We start from the raw sequence: 25,669 nt of genomic DNA, 5'->3' as shown, positions 1-25,669 counted from the left end.
GTGGCTAGCTAGTTATCCTAGCACCATTGATCGAATAGGGAGCTTTTTCCCCATTGCTTGTTTTTGTCAGCTTTGTTAAAGATCAGATGATTGTAGGTGTGTGGCCTTATTTTCTGGGCTCTCTATTATGTTCCATTGGTCTGTATGTCTGTTTTTGTACCAGTCCCATGCTGTTTGATTACAGTAGCCCTGTATTATGGTTGGAAGTAAGGCAGAATGATGCCTCCAGCTTTGTTCTTATTGCTTAGAATTGCACTGGCTATTTGAACTCATTTATGGTTCCATATGAATTTTAAAATAATTTTTTTCTAGTTGTGTGAAGAATGTCATTGGTAGTTTGATAGGAACAGCACTGAATCTTTAAATCACTCTGAGCAGTATGACCATTTTACTGTTTTATTGTGATTCTTAGCTTCTTTGGCTTGGGTTTCTATGTATTCCTGCATCTCAATGACCTTTGTTTTTATCCATATTTTGAATTCTATTTCTGTCATTTCAGCCACCTCAGCCCAGTTAAGAACCCTTGGTGGAGAGCTAGTGTGGTTGTTTTGAGAAAAGACAGCACTTCGGCTTCTTGAGTTATCAGGGTTATTGTGCTAGTTCTTTCTCATCTTTGTGGGCTAATGTTTTATCCATCTTTGACATTTCTGTCCTTCAAATTTTTTTTTGCTTTGATTTTATTTGATGACCTTGAGGGTTTGATTGTTGTAAGGTGGGTTTGGTTCACTGACTTCATTAATGGCAGATTTTAGGGGGCCAAGGCTTAGCTCCTGACTTCTCACTACTGTGTTCTTTAATGTTGAGGGGCTTGTATCAGGCCCCAACTTTGTTCTCTGGCTCCTTGACCTTAGGAACCCACTGTGCTGCATCAACTAGTGTTCCCAGACCACTGATCACTACATTCCATGAGTGGTGCCAGCCAATGTGTTTCGTAGCGTGGTGGCAATGGGATCCATCCAGGCAGGGTGCATACTTATCATCAGTTGCAACAGGATGCTAGTGGGTTCTGGGGTTGTCTGCCTTCATGCAGTCATTCACAGCAGCATTGCTCAGGGGTCAGAGGGCCCCTGCTGGTGACTGTGTGCATGGTCTTGCTGGTGGTTGTGTTAGTACAAGGATGGGATGCTAATGTGGTGGTTGCAGGTCTGTGTGTTTATCCAGGTGAGGGTGGCCACTCAGGGTGGGGGAGTGTGTGCTGTTCTCCATGCCTAGTTTCACTCCTGTGGCAGTGTTGGCACTGGGGCAGGGCACTGGCAAGGGTGGGGCTGGCAAGCTTTGCCTGCCAAGGCTCTTACTGCCATGGTGGTCAAGTGGGGTGAGGGAGGTGGAGTACATTGACACCAGCAGCACAGGCAGTGCAGGGTAAGGGGGCATGTGCCCACATGCACTGGCAGGGAAAGAAAGGCTAAATCTGCCCGCACTCGCAGGTACCTGCAAAGTGATGTGGGGTGTGTCTGTGGACCTTGGGGAAGCTGCAGTTGAAGGAGGGAGCTGGTAGGCTTGTGTGTGGTCTCCAGGATGCCTCACTGGAGCACTCCACCTATGCACAAGATGTGGTCCAGCAGTGCAGGAGCTGTGATGCAGGCCCCAAGGCACCTGAGGCTGCACTGCAAGCAGGTGCACCCAGGCTGGGGCCCTGGGAAAGGTCAGCAGACCAAGGGATGCTTGGGTCAGACTGGCCCCATCTGATGGGAAAGACTGCCTTGCAGAGTTTAGGTCCTACATTTCCCTTAGGGCTAAAGAATCCTATGAGAGCAAGTCGAACCTAGTGGGATGGACACCCCGGGCCATGCCCCACAGCAGACACTCTCATACCAAACCCTCTGGGCTCCACACTGGCTGACTGCCGCCCCTACCACTTCTCTAAGCAGCTCTCCCTGCCAACTCAAGTATCTGAGGTGGTTAAGTGGTGCCATCCGATGTGTTTTGTAGGGTGGTGGCAGTGAGATCCATCCATGCAGGGTGCATGTTCATCATCAGTTGCTACAGGGTGCTAATGGGTGCTGGGGTGCCAGCCTTCATGCACCTCATCAAAATCCTGGCACCATGAAATCTTGCCAGGATTCCAGAGGTTCATGACGATTGTTGGTTGCTTCTTGCTAGTTCAACTCACCTGGTCCCCTGGAGTCACTGGGTCCCAGGAAATGAGTCCCTGGTGCATGGTAGCCCTGTGCAGTGTTCCCAGCTTCCTCCACCTGTAGCCCAGCTTCTGTGTCTTCCCTTCATCCACTCTCAGTGCCTTCCCCCTAAAGATCTGTTAGGAGTGTGTTAGTCGTCCTGGTCCCTCGGTGGCAGCTGTTCCATCTGGCTGCATCTAGTCGGTCATCTTGCAAAATCACAGCAATTATTCTTTATTTAAAATTGCACATCACTCGTTAATTGTATTCCTGTTTTATCTTTGATGTAATTTTAAAGAGGCTTTCTCTAGCATTAATTATACTTTCCAACAGACTAGGTTTATATATATAGGAGTAATCAAGTCATGTATGTTAACTTTATATTCTATTAAAGTCCTATATTCTTTCACCATTTAAGTTCATTTTAAATGATTCCTCATATATCCCTGTTGCACTGTAATAGTATCTGCAAACAGATGCAATTAGCAATTTTATTTTTTTTTTCTTTTTTATGCCTCTAGTTGAATTATATTGTTTAATACACTGGCTAATAGCTAAACAATAGTAAGTAACACTAGAGATATGAACATCCTTGCTTTTTTTTCTATTTAGCAAAAATGCTTCTAGTAAGGTGCTGACATAAGAAGATATGTGTGTGTGTGTGTGAGAGAGACTATCTGTATGTGTGTGACTGGAAATCGTTAAGTAAATGACATAAGAAGAGATACATGTGTGTGTGAGACTATCTGTATGTATGTGACTGGAAATTAAGTAAATGCTGTATTCTTAAATATTTTTGTTTGAAAGTTATATTTAGTTTTTCAAATGCTTTTACAGCCCTTATAAAGATAATTATATAATTTTTTCTTAGCAACTATTAATATGTAATAATGAATGAATTTCTAGTATTGAATCAAACTTTAACGATGGTAAATCCCATGTGGACATCGCTTACTTATAAAACATTTATTTTTGATTCTGTTCAATAATATTTTATTTGTTAACATTTGTGATATCAGCCTGCAAATTTACTGTCATGTATTCTTTTTATCAAGTTTAGGTATGTATATTTTACTTGCTTCATTAAAACATGAACATTTCCTTGGATTTTTGTATTCTCTGTATAACGTAGAGGGCTGTCTAATTTTGAGAGTTGAACTTTTTTGAAATCCACTGGGACTTTGTTATTTTCTGTGTGGTTTTTCTCTTAATAAATGTTGGAACATTTGTTAAGAGAAAGAAACTAGTCTTTGCAAGTTTTTTACATCTCAGGGGGTTAAGTTGGACAGATTGTGTTTTTGTAAAAGCTTGTTTCTTTCTTTTAGAATTTCAAGTTTATTTGTAATGAGTTATGCAAATTAGTCTTTTGTATTATTTCAATTTTCTGCATTTCAATGACTGTTCCTATTATACACTGCATTGTTATGTCTCTCACATTTTTCTTAATTATATTAGTTTCTTTATTTTGTTATTTTTTCAAAAACCCTGGATTATCAACTACACTTAATGAAATCTACTGTATTCAATTGTGGCTTTATTTTGTAGTTATCTTTATGCCCTCTGTTTTTTCATTATTCATTTCTAGCTTTTTAATGGCAATTTTAATTCTATTTTTATTCTGTTCATTTTTGTTGATACACGTGTTTAATGCTATGAGGTTTCTTTTTTGTTCACTGCTTAAAATGCATCAAATTGATTCTAATAAAGATCATTATCATTTTCATTATATTTTGTGAATAATCTAATTTTATCACTTTTTGAAAAATTCCAAGTATTGTTTATAATATTTTTATTTATTTCTCGGTGTGATGGACTTTTTCATGTTGATACTAATTTTTAATATTATGTAATTGTGATTAGAATTTTGCTTATATTACACTTACCCAGTGGAGCTTACTGATTTTTTTTGTGATCTAATATAGAACAATTTTTGTGTACATCCAATGTGTACCTGAGAAGATGTATGCTTATTATCAGAGTATATCACTTGATATATTCATAAAACTACTTATGATTATATGTTTAAATCTGTATTCTAATCTGTTATTTATGCACTGATCTGTCTTTCACCATAGGTGGAATGTTGAAATCTCTTATTACTATTCTGTTTTTATCTATTTCTGTCATCTTTTTTAGTTTTTGTTTCATAGATATGCCTTCTTAGCTTTGTAATAGATATTCAAAACTGTCCTATTTTTCTTGTGAATTGTAGCTTCTACCATTACAAAGTATCATTTCATGTCATATTTAATGACATTTGACTTGAACTATACTTTCTTTGATACTGGAAGAACAGTACATGATTTCTAATTTTATCCTTATGCTTGGCATACATTTGCATATTTTTCTATTTGTAAGCTTTTCATTCACTTAGAGTTGGGTGCATATTACATATATAGCGTACAGTGGGTCTTGCTATGTGTGTCAAATTGAAAATCTATTTAATTTAATTAGTGAGTATGTTCCACTCATGCCTATTAAGATAACAGATAAATGTAGTCTCAATAATGTTATATAACGTATTGTTAAAATCACTATGTTTATTATGCTATGTTATTGTTATCTCTAGCCTATGTGATTTCTTTGTTTTGGTGCTCTATACATCCTTCCACATTTAGAAAAGTTTCATTTTACTTTTTAAATTAAAGCACTTCTTTGTTTTTAAAAATATTTATTTATTTATTTATTTATTTATTTATTTATTTATTATGTCTGATTTGTCTGGGTTTCATGGAAATACTTCCCTTTTACCTATTCCCTATAGAAAAGCAGCAACCTCTTTATAATCTATCTTTCTCTTCTTATTTGGGTAAATTTCATGTTTTAAAATTTTTAGAACGTATAAAATTTTCTACATTCTTCTACATCTTACCTATCTATGTTTTATATTAAATAAAAATAAATATGTTAAATACTTTACAATCGTTCCTTTGACAAACATTGTCCAATAATCTCTCATTTGGCTAAAGTGCATTCATTACTAAAATGCTAAAATAAGGCTTAATATTCACTTACTACACGTTTTCTTTTGCCTGAATGTTTATTGAAACCTATCCTTCATTGGGCATCTTTCAATTTAATATTTATTTCTGAAATATGTTTGCATTAACTTTGATTTTGTTCTATTTTCAATCAAGTGTTATTTCACACATTTTTGAAGATACCAATTTTTGTTCTGGAGTTCGACTTTAGATACAAGGGGTTTGTTTTCACATCTGCAAATGATTTCTGGAGATTATTTAATTGATTTTGTTTTAGGTGTTTCATTAAATTATCATTTTACTGTGATTTTCTATTTCCAAGGCCAGGAAGTTTCAGGTGAAGCTGTGTGATTCCCAATTTTGCTGCTTATTTGTTTCCTTCTTATAAGAGTTGTATGTATTTTTATATGAAGACGGCATTTTTTTCTTACATTTTTGTAGAAACAGTAGCTGTCAGTGTGGCTTGGTTTACAAGGTTCATATTGAAAGAGTGTCCTTTTCAGTCACTAAAGCAAATTGTAGTTACTTCACTGGAGTAATGCGAGGGGTCTTTGTGTGTGTGTGTGTGTGTGTATGTGTGTGTGGTGTTATCCTTTTACTCTAGTTCTCTATTGTATTGCATTTATTCTAAAGGTCCTCTATGTGCTTCGTTTTACTTTTTCCACACTGTTTCTGAAGGATGCCTTTCTCTGCTCTCTGTACTCCCCCTCCTTTTTTTTTCTTTTTACTTTTCCTCATGGAGAGGTGATGCCTTTCTGAGACCTCCATTTTGAATCTCATTTACTTTTAATATATTTCATGCTAAACATGTTCTTGCCTACCAAGTCTCTTTTATATTTTTTAGTATGAATTATAGACTTTCCCCAGATTTTACCTGAATTGTGTTTTCAGTTTCCCACTTCTCTCTTTCGTGGTTTTTGTAGGTTTTCTTTTTTCTTTCTGTGGCCTTCATTCAAGCTCATTCCTTCACCTTCTGTTCTCTATAAGAAGCTTGCTTGCACTAGGACGTTAAGTAATGACTCTTCCAAAATTTGATGCTCATTTTTATATGTACAGTTAATGGGAAGTGAGTAATTTTATTCTGTCTTCAAATTATGTCAAATACAAGTGATTTATGCAATTTTATTTGTTTTTCTTGATACTTAATATAGGTCTGGAGGACTCATAGAGAGATTTAGGTGGTCCTCATTACGTCTGGGCAGCTTGGAAGTTAAGTGAATTTGATTTTATTTACATTTATACTATCAGTATACATTTTTATGAATAAATTTACTGTGATATATTTATATATCATAATTAACCCAATTAAAATAAATAATTTATTGTCTTAAAAATTTATTTATCAAATAGTAAAATTGTCACGCTAGTTCAGGTTTAGAACATTTTTGTTACTGTTATTAGATTCCAAATGCTCATTTACTGTTGGTCGCCATTTTGGGACCTCTCACTCCGGGGAATTGCTAATGCAATTCCTGTATCTATGGATTTACCTTTTCTAGACGTTTCATATGAAATGGAATTGTACAATATGTGTGACTGGTTTCTCTAACATAGTATAATGTTTCAAAGATTCGTACATTTTGTAACATTAATCAGTACTTCATTTCTTTTTATCCATGAATGCCATTGACGGATGATATTGCATGTTTATTTATCCATTCATCAGTTGAAGAACATTTGATTGCTTCTACTTTTTGGCTATCACGAATAATTTAAGGGTTTCAATGCATTCTAACCACAAAAACATTATATAAGAATCCACATTTAAACCTATTGTAACAAAACAACTAACCAATGAATTCAAAGAGGTGCTCTTAAGAGTACCTTGAAAGAAAGATCAATTATCTATAAATTTATGCAATTGAATTCACTGTCAACCTTTCAATTTTACCAATGGATAAAAATGTCAGTATTAACATAGATTCAAAAATATTAAATAAAATTTTAGCACACACAATACCGCAATGTATGAAAATGTTGACAAAATATAACAAAGTTTATTTAATTTTATAAGAAAGTTTATTTTACTAAGTTTACTATTGTTAGTAAAATATATACTCAAATTAGTATATAATCATTTACCATATTAATGTGTTAAGGATGAGAAAATATATTATTTTAATAAGTAATTATATAAGCTTTCAATGAAAGTAATCTATAGTTGCAAAAATATTTTTAGAAAACCAGAAAGTTATATTTATGCATTTACATTTCAAAAACTTCTAAAATTAATTAACACATAATTTTCAGAATAACTACATATATGGTGAAAGTATTAGAAAAGCAACTGAATTATAAATTAAAAATTTTGTTTAATGTTTACTTCTGAGATGGAAGTGGAATGGATTTTGAGGAGACCCACTGATAGAGAAACAAAAGTTATGAAAATGTCAAGAATATTTTTTAGATGTGTACTCTCTGTTTATTTTTTTTGTCTCTGGATTTTGTAGCCAAACTGTGACATATACAAAGACCCAGCACTTGATTACACCAGGAAATTTCCTTCTATCTGTGGATCCAGTGGTAAAACCTATGATAACTCATGCCTGTTTTGCATCGCAGAAAGGTAAGGGCACAATGGTAAATATTTTCTCTTTGTATAGAAAAAACAGTGTCAATATGCTAGGAATTACTGAGTTCCTCTCAACCTACAATCATATACACAGTAAACAGCTTTTTTTTCCCACTGAAACTTGAGAAAACACTCAAACTTTACCCAAGATCCCCCTACTTCCCAAAGTAGGTTAACTTGAACTATGTACATAATGATGCTGGCTTGTTTTCAAATACTCAAATTAGTTTATCATACTTAATTTGATAAAATATCTTTTTTTATTTTTATATTATTTTTTGAGACAGTCTCCCACTCTGTTGCCCAGGCTGGAATTCACTGGCACAACTATTGTTGCTGCAGCCTCAACCTCCCAGATTTAAGCAGTTCTCCCATCTCAGCCTCCCCAGGAGCTGGGACTACAGGTGCTGCCATCACAGACAGCTAATTTTTTTTTTCTTGGTAGAGACAAAGCTCTCACTGTATGGTATAGGCTAGTCTTGAACTGCTGGGCTCAAGAAATCTCCTAGGCCTTCCAAAGTGCTGGGATTACGAATAGAATCTTTTATAATAACCGGAACTGGATCAATATGCTGTAAAGTGGGAGACGTAAGGGTTAAACGGTTTCCTTCTCATTCTCTCCTTCCTCAACTCAGCATGGGTCTCCGTACTGAATCAGGACTGACAAAATAGCCCCACAACAGGACAAACAATATGTGAAAGATCTGGGGAATCGCAGAGTATAGATATTGAAGAAGTAGAATCCAGGCTGTCCAACTCATGTACTTTTCAAATTCTAAGTCACTGAGAAGCATTTTGGACACCATGAGGGAATCTGACACATTTTGTTATGTTTTGTTTTGTTTTCTCTCTCCCTTTCTACAGAGAAAGTAACGGTGAAATTACTTATGACCACTGGGGCCCATGTTGACCTTTATGATCTGGTGCTATACATTCCTATGACTCCTCTTGTAATCCTTTTGTGCTGCTGGATTCTAGAGAATGCTATTACATAGTGCCTTCCAACACAAGGAGGTGAATCTGCTTTGGAAACAGGATAGACTATAAGAATTGGAATATTCTTGCAATTTCAAAATTTAATGTTAGTTCTTTGTTGATGTCCAAATATTTGATAAAGCTCTGAAAAATCAGTAGTCTAATTATACGTTTAAATGATGAAGCAGACACATTTCTCAATCATTGAATACTTTGCTGAATAAACATGTTCCATGGTATTTACTTCATTAAATTGACTTTGACTATTGTGATTGCATGATGGGATCACCAACATGTATAATACAGGCAATGTTACTTACAACAATGTTTCTTAAAACTTGCATTTAGTGTCTATAAAAAGTATAGATACTTAAGATCTGCCATGTCTTCATGAATCAGAATCTTCAGGAGAAAGATCTGGTGCCTAAAATTTATCCAGCATCCAAGGTGAGGCAAAAATGATATGACTTTTAGTCTGAAAATATGCTTAGCATTTAGAAAAATCCAGCTTTGGTGCAGAATTTGGGAAAACTGTACTGTATTTGTTGAGCTATAGGCATAGTCAATCAATATAACAGACATGAAAGAGTATGCACCTGAACTAATTTGTGATGTTACTTTATTTTTATGTACTGGGTCTAAGGTACATTGCTAACCTTGGCGTGAAGGAAGCCCTGCCATCCACAAATCAAGTCTCACGTTTTGGGGTACCATACCGGTGGTAGTCAGTTTCTCTCTACCTCTCAGACAGTGAGAATTATGCTTAATCAAAAGTCCAAATGCTCACTTAAATATTTTTTAACTCTTTGTGTTTTCCAAGGTGGTGGATTGAAGGCTTCATTAGCATGCCTCATCCACTTGGACAGAGCAAAAGATTGTGTAGAAATTCATGAATTCATGCTGTGAACTTTTAACCAAGAAGAAATATAGGAACTCAACAGAAAAAAAGAAAGGAATCACAGACTCTTGGAGAGAAATGGTGATCAGGAACCTGCACTGTGAGCCAAGTGGAAAACTGTGTCTTCAGAAAGTGAAAGTGGGGGAGACTGCCTCTGTGATACACATCTCCTATGGGGGAGCTGGGCAATCCAGGCCACAGTGGAGTGCCTTAACCCTACCCAGCACTGGAGCTGATCTGGTGAGGGGTGGAGAGTATATGAGGAGCAGCATCAGGACTTGCTTTGCATGCACTCTCAGAACCCAGCAGGGGTGGAAGGAAGCCATTCCTGATCCTACCTCTTACTCGACTTGGGAGATGTCTGCCAGCTAACTCAGGTGGTGGTCACAGGTTTGAACTTTCTAATGTCTCCCAATCTAGGTTTGCAATCTGATCTCAAGTGAGAACAAACTCCTTGGCCAAAACTGAGGGATGAGTGGGAAGTATGCTTTTACCACAGGTGCAGGAGCTGGGCATACCTGTTTCATAGGAAAATGTGGAGTGGCATGGCTGCAAAGCTTCAGTTTCTGTCTTTAGTAGCAAGAATTGTGGCCTGGGATAATTGTATGTTCTGAGTGTACATTGCCCTGGGACCCAGAAAACTGTTGTCAGCAGAAGTCTGTATGTGTAAGGTGTGCCTTGCCAAGGGTGTGGGAACTGGGTGGGTCTTACTACCACATGCTACCCCATCTCCCCATGCAGAAACTTATGTACAACAGAGGCAGCTGTGCTCCTCCCCAGAACATTACACCAGCAACTAGGGGACTGCCCTCTGGTTCCTATTGGGGCCGCCAATGGTGCCTGCACACGGGGAGCCCAGAGTATGGACTTGCTTGACCCAACCTCTATCCATGTTTTTTCCTCCACCTCCTCTGGTAGAATAACAAAACAAAAAGATATTTGCCAATTCCATGGCCCCGCCCATTGCCTGAGACATCTGAGTATCTCTCCTAGGTAACATAAGCAAAGCACAAATCCCACAACCACCAACACAGCTTACTCTGTCCTGCAAGTGTCACCTCCTGGCTGGAGACCAACTGGCATGACCCATTAGAACATCTGCTGCCACAGTAACACAGTGCTTGTGAAGAAAAAACAACAACAGTCAAAACACTTGTGCAACTTCAGCTTACAACATTGCCCACATCATCTCAGCTAGTTAGGAGGTCATAAACCTGTCCACATACCCTGTACATTACTACTACAGCTGGCATTTGAGAAGGCTACTGATAATGTAGGAAATCTTAGAGTCTATGTCACTCCCCTGCCATTCTCATCAGAGTTGGTGCTTCAATCTAATGCTGGGAGACCAGAGGATAGGTTAGCTTAGTCTAGCTTCACACAATATCACCCCCCTCTGGAGCTAAGAGCAGAGCCCCAGCCATTGCAAATACCAGACTTGTCCATAGCCTGAGGCACCAGAGAGCTTGAGATGGCTGACAAGAAATATCAGTGACCAATTCTTCTCAGAAAGTAGAACCAAAATTACAGGTGAATAATCATAGTGCAAATAAAGTGTTAAGGGGAGAGTGCTGGAGCCCACTGGAGAGTTCACTGGAAAAATCTGTGAGACACACACAAAAAGAAGGTAATAAGAAACTGGCAGATATCAAACTCTGAGATACTCAGAAAACCATGAACATTGTAAGTGGGAGTACTCTCAGCCTCCCTGTCCCCTACAGTAGATTATTGATGTCCAAGCTCAATGAGAGCTTCTTTGCCCTCAAGAGCACAAGTATTGGACTGAGCTGTAATTTGGGGACTTCTCAAGGGCATTATCTTGTTTACACAAGGTCTCTTCCTTTACCCACTGGACCTGAGCTGTAGTGACAAGCACCATACTAGTTGCACACCCATTGTGGGACTTCTTCTGTCCATAGACCTTCAACCCGGACAGACCTGTGCATCTTCACAACCTGTGTATCTTCACAACACTGGATCTCTTGTAGACAGTCCCCAGCCGAGCCTGGATTTTGGCAGCCCCAAAGGGCAACTAAACTCAGAGAAGCAGCAGAATTCACAGTAGTCTGGCCCCCAAGAACTGCCACTCCTAAAGGAAGGCAGAGTGCAGCACATCCAGGGAGCACCCAATGGGACACAAGAAACCAGATTGTAGGACTTGAGTCCCAGATCTTTCCACTTGTGGAAAGCTTCTTTGAGCAGAGGCACAGGTACAGTGCTGGGCTCAGTGGAGAAAACCTGATATTCTACCCAACAGACAGGCAGCCACAGTACTTCTGAAGATTACTGAAAAAGGGGACTTCTTCTCCCCACCACCTTCCACCGCCAACACAGCTGAGGCTTCTCCCATGGTAGCTCAGGACAGATTTACCTGTAGACAGCTTTTCTGGACCACATTAGGGAGACTGCATCCCACAGGGGAAGTGCCCTCTGGACTCAGACTTGCATGAGGGGTAGAGTCACAATCCTTTTTTACATGGAACATCAGCATTCCTGTAGTTGGGAAGAGGTGTCTGTCTGATCTGAATAGCCAGAACACTAGGATTTGTGTGTGAGAAGGAGACAGACCCTTTTTCTGCTGGTCTGGAAGTGGGGCTAAGGAGGTTCTCTCTTTTGCCCCTATGAGGAGCTCATTGCTTTTCACTGAGAATTCCCTTAGCCACCTCTTTCAAGGTTGGGACCTCTGCCCACCATTAGGGAATTGCTCATACCCACATAATTCAGCCACAGCCAGATTTTACTCTTGGGAAACTCGTACTGGCCTGAAGCCTGAACTGTACACTACAGTAAAATAATAATAATAATCATGATAATGGAAAAATAATTAAAAAGTGTACATTGCTACAGAACAAAATGAGATTCATGAGCCCTCTCTCATTCAAGCCCCACAGGAGACAACAAACCTGCTCACACAGCCAGCACATTGCTACCACAACCAGCATCTGAGAAAGCCGTTAACACAAAGATTCTCTATAACAAGGGAACTCATGCAGAGTCTTTTCCACTGAAAGCACCCAGAGCCAAAGCTAGGTAACCATAAAATAAACACATTAAAGTTATATGCTCACAAGGAAAAAAATTTAAAAATCAAGTTGAATTAAACATAATTCCAAGAAGAAGAAGAAGAAATGGTTGACCCAAATGAGAAAGAACCAGAAAAATAATTCTGGCAATATAAAAAAAGCAGAATTCTATAACATCCTCAAAAGATCATATTAGCTCTCCAGCAGTGTCACCTAACCACGATGAAATCTTTGAAATAGCAGTTAAAGAATTTAAAATGCTGATTATTAAGTTGCTTGGTAAGATTGCAGAAAAATCTGAAAACCAACATAAAGAAATCAAATAAAACAATTCAAAATATAAATGAAAAATTTTCCAAAGAGATAGATATTTTTAAGAAGACAGAAAGCACCCCAGAAGGAAAATTACGTTTAGAAAATTACAAAATGCAGTAAAAAGTTTTTGTCAATACATTAGACCAAATAGCAGAAATAATTTCAGAGCTTGAATGCAAGCCTTTTGAATTCAACCAATCAGGGCTAATAATAATAATAATTACAAAAAAACAGGAAAAAATTAAAAAATAAAGTATCCAAGAAACATAGAATTATATAAAACATTCAAACCTAAGAAGCATATGTGTCCTAAGTTAAAAAAAAAAAAAGGCAAAAGTTTGAAAAATTGAAAAACCTCTTTGAGGAAAAATTTCCTGATGTTCCTAGAGATTTAGACACCCAAATTGTAGAAGTTCAAAGAATTCCTGAGAGATTCATTGAAAAAAGGAAATCACCAAGGTGTATATCTTAAAGCTATCTAAAGTTGATGTGAAGGAAAAAAATTACAAGAGCACCAAAATAAAAGCATCAAATAACTTACAAAGCGAAACTTATCAGACTAACAGTTGACTTCTCAGCAGAAACCTAACAATCCAGAAAATATTAGCATCCTATCTTTAGTCTCCTCAAATAGAATAAGTGTCAACATGCCAACATACCAAGAGTTTTTCCACAGCAAACAAAATTTCATAAATAAGGGAGAAATAAAATCTTTCCCAGACTAGCAAATGCTGAGGGAATTTGTCACAACTGGATCAGCCTTCCATGAAATGCTGAAAGGAGTTCTAAATATTGAAACAAAGGTTTAATACACACTAGCATAAAGAGAAATATTCATGTATACATATTGAATATACAATAAAGTTGATATTAGATATCTTTATGTAGTGTTAAATAATTAAATATCCCTAAGTGGCAAAAATCATACCTTTAGAAATAATGAATTTATATATCTCTCATATACTTAAAAATAATTTTGATTTAATTAGTACAACAACAAACATACTAATTCTATTAAATGTTTATATATGCTTGCTGGACTATAGGGAAGGTTTTAATATCAAGGTACAAGGCAGCACATTTTCTCAAGGCAGAGCTCTGGAATGTAGGATTTTCTCCATATATTTATGTAAGATAATGGCTTATAGAATGATAATCAGGGTCTTCATCTCATATCTTAATCTTAAAAATTAAAAATGTAAATATGATATAAAAACATTAAATTATGAGAAGATAATAGTGATATTCCATGTACAATTTCATATCATCTTGGCAAAGAAATAGTTTGAATTTAGGCTAAGTTAAATGCGTTTTCCTTCTTTTTTTTCTTCCTCTCTTCTCTTTATTCCTACCTCTCTTCTTCTTTCTTTTCTTTCTTCTTTCTTCCTGTCCTTTTATTTTCTTTCCTACTTTTTTCTATTTTTTTCTTTTTCTTTTTGTCTAATTACCCTGAATACAACATCTCATAAAAACTTAAACAAAAGTAGCAAGATGAACATCTCTGCTTTGCTCCATTTCTCAGCATTTAGTCTTTTACCACTTAGTTTCATATGAGCTTTTGTTTTTTGTTTGCTTTCTCTTTTAGATGTCTTTACTGGGTTGAGAAATTTTGTATCCTTTATCCCTAGATTAATGCATGTTTTTAACATTAAATAGTATTGATTTTATTAAAAGTTTTCTGTCTATTAAAATGATTGATTTTTTTGCCATTTATTCAATGAATATGTTGTAATGTATTAATGTATTGTTGAATGTTGTATTAGTTAATTCTCACAGTGCTATAAAGAAATACCTGAGCCTGGGTAATTTATAAAGACAGGAGGTTTAGGCCGGGCTTGGTGGTTCACTCCTGTAATCCCAGCACTTTGGGAGGCTGAGACGGGTGGATCACCTGAGGCCAGGAGTTTGAGACCAGCCTGGCCAACATGGTGAAACCCCATACCTACTAAAAATACAAAAAAAAAAAAAAAATTGGGCGGGCATGTTCATGCATGCCTATAATCCCAGGTACTCAGGAAGCCAAGGCAGGAAAATCACAGGAACATGGGAGGTGGAGATTGCAGTAAGCCAAGATCACACCACTCCACTACAGCCTGGGTGATAGAGCAAGACATCATCTCAAAATAATAATAATAATAGTAATAATAATAGTAATAATAATAATAATAAAGGAGGTTTAATTGACTCACAGTTCCACATGGCTGAGGAGGTCTCAGGAAACTTACTATCATGGTGGAAAGGGAAGCAGTCACATCTTACATGGTGGCAGGCAAAAGAGAAGTCAGAGCACAGGAAAAAACTGCCACTTTTAAACCCATCGGATCTCTTGAGAATTCATTCACTATCACAAGAACTACATGAGTGAACCATCCCCATGATTCAATCACCTTCCTCCCTCAACAAGTAGGGGTGACAGGTCCCTCCCTCGACACATGGAGATTACAATTTGAGATGAGTTTCAGGTGGGGACACAGAACCAAATCATATCATTCCATATCTGGCCTCTCCAAAATCTCATGTCCTTTTTATATTTCAAAACCAATCATGCCAACATGCCAAAATGCCTGGACATCCATCCAGGCATTTCCACACATCCTCTGAAATCTAGGCAGCGTTTCTCAAAACTCAGTTCTTGACTTCTTTGCACCTGCAGGCCCAACACCATGTGGAAGCCACGAAGGTTTGGGGTGTGCACCCTCTGAAACAATGGTCCTAGGTGTACCTTGGCCCATTTTAGCCAAAAGTGGAGCTGAAGCAGTTGGGACACAAGTCACCATGTCCCAAGGCTGCATAGAGCAGCGGGGTCCCTGGGCCCTGCCCACGAAACCATTCTTCCTCCTAGGCCCCCAGGCCTGTGATGGGAGGGGTTGCTGACAAGATCTCTGACATGACCTGGAGCCATTTTCCCCATTGTCTTGGCTATTAACGTTTGGCTCTTCATTACTTATGCATATTTCTGCAGTCAGCTTGAATTCCTCCCCAGAAAATGGGTTTTTCTTTTGTAATTCATCCTCATGCTGCAAACTTTCCAAACTTTTATGCTCTGCTTCCTTTTTAAACATAAGTTCCAATTTCAGATCATCTCTCTCAAGTTCAAAGTTTCACAGATCTTTAGGGCAGAAGCAAAATGCCACCAGTCTGTTTGCTAAAGCATAGCATGAGTGATCTTTGCTCCAATTTCCAAAAAGTTCCTCATCTCATTCTGAGACCACCTTAGCCCAGACTTCATTGTCCACATCATTGTCAGCATTTTGGATGAAGCCATTCAACAAGTCTCTAGGAAGTTCTTAACTTTCTCACAACTTTCTCTCTTCTTCTGAACTCTCCAAACTATTCCAGCCTCTGCCTGTTACTCAGTTCCAAAGTTGCTTCCACATTTTCGAGTGTCTTGATAGCAATGTCTTATTCATGGTACCAATTTACTGTATTAGTTTGTTCTCATACTGCTATAAAGAAATACCTGAGCCTGGGTAATTTACAAAGAAAGGAGGTTTAATTGACTCACAGTTCTGTATGGCTGAGGAGGCCTCAGGAAATTTATAATCATGGCAGATGGGGAAGTGGGCCCATCTTACATGGTGACAGAGAGAAGTGAGAGTACAGGAAAAAACTCCCACTTTAAAAACCATCAGATCTTGTGAGAATTCACTGACTATCATGAGAATAGCAAGGGAGAAACTTCCCCATTAGCCAATCACCTCCCTCCCTCATCATGTGGGGATTATAATTCAAGATGAGATTTGGGTGGGAACACAAAGCCAAACCATATCAAATGTTAAATAAATCTTGAATTTCTGTGATAAATTTTTCTTGGACAAGTGGTATAATCTTTTATATATTTGGCTAGATTTGTTTGGCTAGCATTTTGTTGTGTATTTTTGCATCTTGATTTATAAGAGACATTTAAAGGACATTTCTTTTCTTGAAATGTCTGTCTAGCTTTGGTATCAGGATAATACCTGGCTTATGGGGTGAGTTAAGAAGTGTCCTCAGTCAAGGTTTGAACATCTCTTTTGTGACACCAGTCATTTTAATTTTTAATTAACAATTATTCATCCTGTTAGTGAGGGCAGAATTCTCACTCTGGCCTTATGACACCGACCAAATGCACAACTTCCAACACTGGTCAGAGATGAACGACATTTTGTTAGTAATGTATACTCAGAGTCTCGGGGACAAGTCACTGAACACTATGTTGGGGCACATCAGGATTTCACTTGGGAACAAAGTAAACCACAAGGATCTATAGAAGGCAGGCTTTACAGTACCAAGAGGGTAAATAATCCCTGGTTTTCACATGGGGGTGTGATTGGCTTGTTTAAAAAATTTCATGGGCTGACAAAGAATTGAATTGAAAATCACTCTTTAGAGTAGGTAGAAACCTTATCTAGTCCTCTTTATAAGGAGGATTGTATGCCTACTTCATCTGTAGAAGATTGTGGAGTAGAACTTGAAGTTAGATCATTCACAGCCCTGTCAGTTTCAGAGGTAAGGCAGCATAAAATATTGACTCTTAATTTTAGGAATTACATCACACCCAGGGTGCATCTTAAATATTTTTCCACAAGCTCTTAAGAAAACAGAATATTCTCATCTTCCTGAATGGAGTGTTTTATGTATGTTTGTTAGGTCTAGTTAACTTGCAGGCTTCTTGAAGTCTTATATATGTCTGTTGATTTTCTGCCTAGTTGTTCTGCTCATTATTAAAAATGGTGTATTGAAACTTCAGATCATTAGTGTTAATGGCTTATTTTCCATATAATTTTCTCAATTTTTCTTTGTCTAATTTAGGTCATTACTAGGATGGTCAATATTTACAATTATTTACAATTAAATATTTATAAATAAAATTTTTGCAATCTTTTAAAATGATTTGTCCTTTTTTATTACAAAATATCTCTCCTTATTTTTAATGATTTGAACTTAAAGTCTATAAATTTTATTAGCTTAGTTACTGTAGCTTTCTTATAGTTGCTGTTAACATGGTATATTTTATTTTATATTTTTACTTTTAACTTATGTTTGTGTTTGAAACTAAAATGTATCTCCTGTAGACACCATAGTTGGATGATGTTTGAATGCAGTATAACAATATCCACATGCATTGTGTAATTATTGCATTAATAAATCTTACTTGTTTAGAGAAGGAAGGAGAGAAAGTATGTATTTATTGAGATAGTTATATTTGCTTTCTTATTCACAATATCTAGTTCTGATTTTCCTCTGAATTTATTTCTCACTTCATTACAGCTTAATTTGTGCCCACATTGCCTGTGTTATTATTGCCCAATACATTACAAACTATGTGTTTTGGGCCTTGAAATATACATAAATATTTTGTTATGCAATTACCTTTTCAATCAACTGTTATTGAGGTATGATTTCTCTTAATCCTATTTCACTCTCCCTCAGATTCCCTGCTCTAAGCCACAATTTATTTACTTTCTGTCTCTCTTGGTTTTCCTGTTATGGATTTTCATGTTAATGAAATTATGTAGAATGTGGTCTTCTGTGACTGGCTTCTCTCACTTGGCATAATGTTTTAATCTTTCATCATGTTGCAGCGTATGGTAGCAATTTACTCATTTTCATAATTGTACAATATTCCATTATATCTGTATACCACATATATTTTTTACTCATTATTAGTTTATAGACATTTGGGTTATTTCCACATTTGTCTATTACGAATAATGTTACTATAAACAGTTTTGTACAAGTTTCTGTAGACCTATTTTTTTAGTTAGTATTTTGTATATATCTAGGAGGGAAAATGTTGCATCACAGGGTAACTCATGTTTAAACATTGCAAGAACTACCAAATATTTTCATAGCACCGCAATTATTTCACATTTCCACAAACAATGTATGAGCATTCTATCTTTTTTTATTCTGTTAACTTGTTTCTCTCTCACTTTTTGATTCTAGTTATTTTAGTGGATACTATATCACTGTAGTTTTGGTTTGCATTTCCCTGGTTACTAATGATGTTTATCATATTTGCATGTGATTTCTGTCCATTTAAAAATATTTTTTAGTGAAATGTCCAGTCAGGTACTTGGCATCCCATTTTCTAACTCGATTTTGTTTTCTTTTTATAATGTTTTCAGTCTCCATTATCTATTCTAGGCACTAGTACCCTATCAGACATATATTTATACCTGCTTTACTTCATTTGCATTGTCTTTCATTTTTCGATGATGCTCTTTGAAACACAAACTTTAATTTGGATGATGCCCAATTTATACTTTTTTTTCTCTTACTGCTTATATTTTTGGTGTTATAAAGAATAATATGTTGCCAAATTCAATGACAGGAAAATTTACTCCTCTGTTTTCTTCTAAGAGTGCTATAGTTTTTGCCTTTAGGCTTTGATATTGTAATCATTGCCAATTAATATTTTTATACGATGTGAGCTAAGGGTCCAACTTGATTTTTTTTGCATGTGTTATCCAGTTGTGCCAGTACCATTTATTAGAAAGAGGATTTTTCCCCCATGGAATGTTTTTGATAGTCATTGAAATTCAGTTGATTATAAGGATATCGTCAAGATGCCAAGACAAGGCCCTGGACCTTTCCTTTACAAACAGCCTCATATTCCAAAGAGACAATACAGATCAATATCCTTTGTGAGAAGTTCAGAAACTAGTTGAGGGGATCTTATATCTGAGCAAGCATTAAACAAACCACATTGAAAACAGTAGGAGAGCTCAAAGACATTGTCCCATTAAAAGCCCTATCACAGCACAGCTCCACATGACTTTGGAAAAAAAAAAAACCAAAAACCACTTGTTATCATCTCAATGGGGAGAGAAAAGATGAGATGAGACCATGCATTCGATATTCTTAATTTTCTGAGGTCTCCCAAGCCACTGTCTTCTTTCTCACCTGTATCAGAACATTGATACAACCTCCATACAATAGATATGTGGGGGCCATGGAGAAGTGACTGAAGTTTCTAATAACAGGATTGCACATGCCACAGACACACTCTCTGACTTAGCACAGACTGAGAAGTAGATAAAGCACAGCCTTCAGTTTCTTCTTGGAGAAGAAAGAAAATTACCAGACCACATTATCCAAAATTCTGACTGTGCTGGGATCCATGTGAACTACTGGCTTATGGCTTGCCTGTCAGGATGGAGATGACAGAACCTGGCATTTTCCAGACACTTGGGGGACACAGAAGACAAAGATTGCAGTTTGAAGCAACATAAAGTCACTTAGAATGTCTGGCTGGGCTGAATGGTGAGTGTATTTTTCTGTATGAAGCCAGTCAGGAAAGACAGAGAGTAGTGATTGTTTTCTATAACAAGCTAACAGTAAAAGTGAAGGAAAATGAAGAAACATTGTCAAGGAAATGCAGACTCAAGGAAACATTTTACAAATGAAAGAACAAGATAAATCTTCCCAAATTGACCCTAATAAAATAAAAATATATGATTTACTAAGAGAATTCATAACTGTCATAAAGATAATAAATGATGTAAGGAGAATAATGCATGAATAAAGTAAAAGTTTTGGCAAAGAAATATCTTTAAAGTGCTAAATATAAATCATAAAACTGAACTATATAATAACAACTAGAATATTCATGAGATATTTAACAGTTCACTATATCAAACAGGAGAAATGATTAATATCTTAGTGCATTTGGGCTGTTATAAAAATATCATAAACTGGTTGACTTATAAACAACATAATTTTATTCATTACTGTTCTGGAGGCTGAAATATCCAAGATTAAGGAACTGATATTACATTTCTGGTGAAAATCAGCTTATTTGTTCAGAGACAGCATTTTCCTGCTTTGTCTTCACATGGAATGAAAAGTAAGCTAGCTCTTTTGGGTCTCTCTTATAAGGTCTCTAATCCTGACCACGATAGTTTTGCTCTCATGACCTTGTTTCTCATCACTTCCCAAAGGCCTTTCCTCCTAAAATCATTGTCTTAAGAGCTAGAATTTCAACATGAATTTTGGAGGTATACACAAACACCTGAAATAGAGCAGTTAGTACATTCAAACTTAGGTTATTGGAAATTATCCAATGAGATGAGCAAAAAGAATAACAAAAGAGTGTAAGTGACTGAAGAAATGTTATGGAATTTATGGGATACTATCAAGTGAACAAATCATGTATTATGGGAGCACAAGGAGAAGAGGGAAAGAAAGATCTTATTAAAAGAAATATTGAGATAAAGCTTATTCAAAGAAATAATGTATGAAAACTTCCCCAAATTGAAGAAGAATGTGGACATTCAGATTTAGAAATATCGATGAAGTCTAAATAAGATAAGCATAATGAAATCCAAAACAAGACAAATTATAACCACATTGTCAAAAATCAAAGATAAAGAGACAATGTTGAAAGTAGTAAGAGAAAATACTTGTCACAGCCATGGGAACCTTAATAATACTATTGAATTTTGCTGTAGAGATACTTCATTCCAGAAGGGAATTACACAACATATTCAAAATTCTAAAAGAAAAGCAAAATCTGACAACTAAGAATATTGTACCTGATAAAACTCTTCTTCGTAAAAGAGAGCTAAAGACATTCTTGACAAACAAAAGAAAAAAGAAAACCTTTCTTACAATAAATGCAAAAGAAAGTTTTTATACAAAACAAATTCTAGCCAGGTGTGGTTGCTTATACCTATAACTCTGGTACTTATAGAAGCTGAGATGGGAGAATTTCTTAAGGCCACAGATTTCAGACAACCCTTGGCAACATAGAGACCTCATCTCTAAAAAAAAAAAAAAATTCTAAACAGAAATACAAAAGCATATGAAAGTATAAATTTCACGACACTTCCAAGATGGCTGAATAGGAACAGCTCCAGTGTGCAGCTCCCAGTTAGATCGACACAGAAGATGGGTGATTTCTGCATTTTCAACTGAGGTACCTGGTTCATCTCATTGGGACTGGTTGGACAGTGGGTGCAGCCCATAGGGGAGAGCCGAAGCAGGGTGGGGCATCACCTTGCCCAGGAAGTGCAAGGGGTCAGGAGATTTCACTCTCCTAGCCAAGAGAAGCCGTGACAGACTGTACCTGGAGGAATGGTACACTCCCACCTAAATACTGCACTTTACCCACAGTCTTAGCAACTGGCAGACCAGAAGATTCCCTCCCATGCCTGGCTTGGCGGGTCCCACGCCCATGGAGCCTTGGTCACTGCAAGAACAGCAGACTAAGACCAACCTGCAAGGCTGCAGCCTGGTGTGGGGAGGGGCGTCTGCCATTGCTGAGGCTTGAGTAGGGAAGTGAAGTGGTCAGTAAGCTTGAACTGGGTGGAGCCCATTGCAAATCAGCAAGGCCCACTGGCTCTCTAGACTCCACCTCTGTGGGCAGGGCATAGCTGAACAAAAGGCAACAGATGACTTCTGCAGACTTAAACATCCCTGTCTGACAGCTCTGAAGAGAACAGTTGTTCTCCCAGCATGGCATTTGAGCTCTGAGAATGGACAGACTGTCTCCTCAAGTGGGTCCCTGACCCTGTGTAACCTGACTGGGAGACACCTCCCAGTAGGGGCTGACAGACAACTCATATGGGTGAGTGCCCCTCTGGGATGAAGCTTCCAGAGGAAGGATCAGGCAGCAATATTTGCTGTTTTGCAATATTTGTTGTTCTGCAGCCTCCACTGGTGATACCCAGGCAAACAGGGTCTGGAGTGGACCTCCAGCAGATTCCAACAGACCTGCAGCTGAGGGACCAACTGTTAGAAGGAAAACTAACAAACAGAAAAAATAGTATCAACATCAACAAAAAGGACATCCACACCAAAACTACATTTATAGGTCACCAACATGAAAGACCAAAGTTAGATAAAACCACAAAGATGGGGAGAAACCAGAGCAGAAATGCTGAAAATTCCAAAAACCAGAGTGTCTCTACTCCTCGAAAGGATTGCAGCTCCTTGTGAGCAATGAAACAAAACTGGATAGAGAATGAGTTTGATGAATGGACAGAAGTAGGTTTCAGAAGGTAATAACAAACTTCTCTGAGCTAGAGGAGCATGATCTAACCCATTGAAAGGAAGCTAAAAAAGGTTAGATGAATGGTTGATTAGAATAAACAGTGTAGAGAAGACTTTAAATGACCTTTAGCACAAGAACTTTGCGATGCATGCACAAGCTTCAATAGCCAATTGGCGATCAAGTGGAAGAAAGAATATCAGTGGTTGAAGATCAAATTAATGAAATAAAGTAAGAAGACAAGATTAGAGAAAAAATAGTGAAAAGAAGAGAAAAAAGCCTCCAAGAAATATAGGACTATGTGAAAAGACCAAATCTATATTTGATTGGCATACCTGAAACTGATAGGGAGAACGGAACCAAGTTGGAAAACACTCTTCAGGATATTATCCAGGAAAGCTTCCCCAACCTAGCAAGGCAGGCCTACATTCAAATTTGAGAAATACAGAGAATACCACAAAGATACTCTTTGAGAAAGGCAACCTCAAGACACATAATTGTCAGATTCACCAAGGGTGAAATGAAGGAAAAAATGTTAAGACCAGCCAGAGAAAAAGGTCAGGTTACCCACAAAGGAAAGCCCATCAGACTAACAGCAGACCTCTCTGCAGAAACCCTACAAGCCATAAAAGAGTGGGGGCCAATATTCAACATGCTTAAAGAAAGGAATTTTCAACCCAGAATTTCATACCCAGCCAAACTAAGCTTCATAAGTGAAGGAGAAATAAAATCCTTTACAGACAAGCAAATGCTGAGAGATTTTGTCACCACCACGCCTGCCTTACCTTACAAGAACTCCTGAAGGAAGCACTAAACATGGAAAGGAACAACCAGTACCAGCCACTGCAAAAACATGTCAAATTGTAAAGACCATTGATGCTAGGAAGAAACTGCATCAATTAATGGGCAAAATACCAGCTAGCATCATAATGACAGGATCGAATTCACACATAACAATATTAACCTTAAATGTAAACAGGCTAAATGTCCCAGTTAAAAGACACAGACTGGCAAATTGGATAAAGAGTCAAGAACCACCAATGTGCTGTATTCAGGAGACACATCTCACATGCAAAGACACACATAGGCTCAAAATAAAGGGATGGAGGAAGATCTACCAAGCAAATGGGAAGCAAAATAAAGCAGGGGGTGCAATCCTAGTCTCTGATAAAACAGACTTTAAACCAACAAAGATCACAAGAGACAAAGAAGGCCATTACATAATGGTAAAGGGATCAATGCAATAAGAAGAGCTAACTATCCTAAATATATATGCACCCAATACAGGAGCACTCAGATTCATAAAGCAAGTCCTTAGAGTCATACAAAGTGACTTAGACTCCCACACAATAATAATAGGAGACTTTAACACCCCACTGTCACTATTAGATCAACGAGACAGAAGGTTAACAAGGATATCCAGGACATGACCTCAGCTCTGCACCAAGTGGACCTAATGGACATCTACAGAACTCTCCACCCCAAATCAACAGAATATACATTCTTCTCAGTACCACATCACACTTATTCTAAAATTGACCACATAATTGGAAGTAAAGCACTCCTCAGCAAATGTAAAAGAACAGAAATCACAGCAAACTGTCTTTCAGACCACAGTGCCATCAAATTAGAACTCAGGATGAAGAAACTCACTCAAAACCGCCCAACTACATGGAAACTGAACAACCTGCTCCTGAATGACTACTAAGTAAATAATGAAATGAAGGCAGAAATCAAGATGTTCTTTGAAACCAATGAGAAGAAAAACAACGTACCAGAATCTCTGGAACACATTTAAAGCAGTGTGTAGAGGGAAATTTATAGCACTAAATGCCCACAAGAGAAAGCAGGAAAGATTTAAAATCAACACCCTAACATCACAATGAAAAGAACTAGAGAGGCAAGAGAAGACAAATTCAAAAGCTAGCAGAAGACAAGAAATAACTAAGATCAGAGCAGAACTGAAGCAGATAGAGAAGCAAAAAATCCTTCAAAAAAATCAATGAATCCAGGAGCTGTTTTTTTGAAAAGATCAACAAAATAGACCACTAGCAAGACTAATAAAGACGAAAAGAGAGATGAATCAAATAGATGCAATAAAAAATGATAAAGGAGACATCAGCACCAATCCCAGAGAAATACAAACTACCATCAGAGAATACTATAAACACATCTATGCAAATAAACTAGAAAATCTAGAAGAAATACATAAATCACTGGACATGTACACCCTCCCAAGACTAAACCAGGAAGAAGTTGAATCTCTGAATAGACCAATAATGGGTTCTGAAATTGAGGCAATAATTAATAGACTACCAACTTTAAAAAGTTCAGGCAGGATCAGATGGATTCACAGCCGAATTCTACCAGAGGTACAAAGAGGACCTGGTACCATTCCTTCTAAAACTATTCCAATCAATAGAAAAACAGGGAATCCTCCCTAACTCATTTTATGAGGCTAGCATCATCCTGATACCAAAGCCTGGCAGAGACACAATAAAAAAAGAGAATTTTAGACCAATATCCCTGATGAACACAGATGCAAAAATCCTCAATAAAATACTGGCAAACTGAATCCAGCAGCACATCAAAAAGCTTATCCACCATGATCAAGTCAACTTCATCCTTGGGATGCAAGGCTGGTTCAACATACACAAATCAAGAATCATAATCCATCACATAAACAGAACCAAGGACAAAAAACACATGATTATCTCAATAGACACAGAAAAGACCTTCAAAATTCAACAGCTCTTCATGCTAAAACTCTCAATAAACTACGTATTGATGGGACGTATCTCAAAATAATAAG

At 37.2% G+C, this 25,669-nt stretch overlaps 1 long non-coding RNA gene across 4 annotated transcripts in view; it reads left to right on the top strand.

The window, feature by feature from the left end:
* LOC107130089 (uncharacterized) overlaps nt 1-13,482 on the top strand; it is a 171,389-nt gene extending 157,907 nt beyond the window's left edge. For 3 of the 4 annotated variants that reach the window (XR_010587665.2, XR_010587664.2, XR_010587662.2), the window contains 2 exons: nt 6,250-7,664; nt 8,535-13,482. This is a non-coding gene — a long non-coding RNA (uncharacterized lncRNA). The remainder of the gene's footprint in view (nt 1-6,249; nt 7,665-8,534) is intronic. The other variant, XR_010587663.2, reaches the window with a different exon arrangement.
* The last annotated feature ends 12,187 nt before the right edge of the window (nt 13,483-25,669 follow it).

The sequence above is a fragment of the Macaca fascicularis genome, chromosome 6, assembly GCF_037993035.2.
Source record: "Macaca fascicularis isolate 582-1 chromosome 6, T2T-MFA8v1.1".
NCBI lineage: Eukaryota > Metazoa > Chordata > Mammalia > Primates > Cercopithecidae > Macaca > Macaca fascicularis.
Note: the sequence above shows the minus strand (reverse complement) of the source record. Positions and strands in the feature narration are given on the sequence as shown.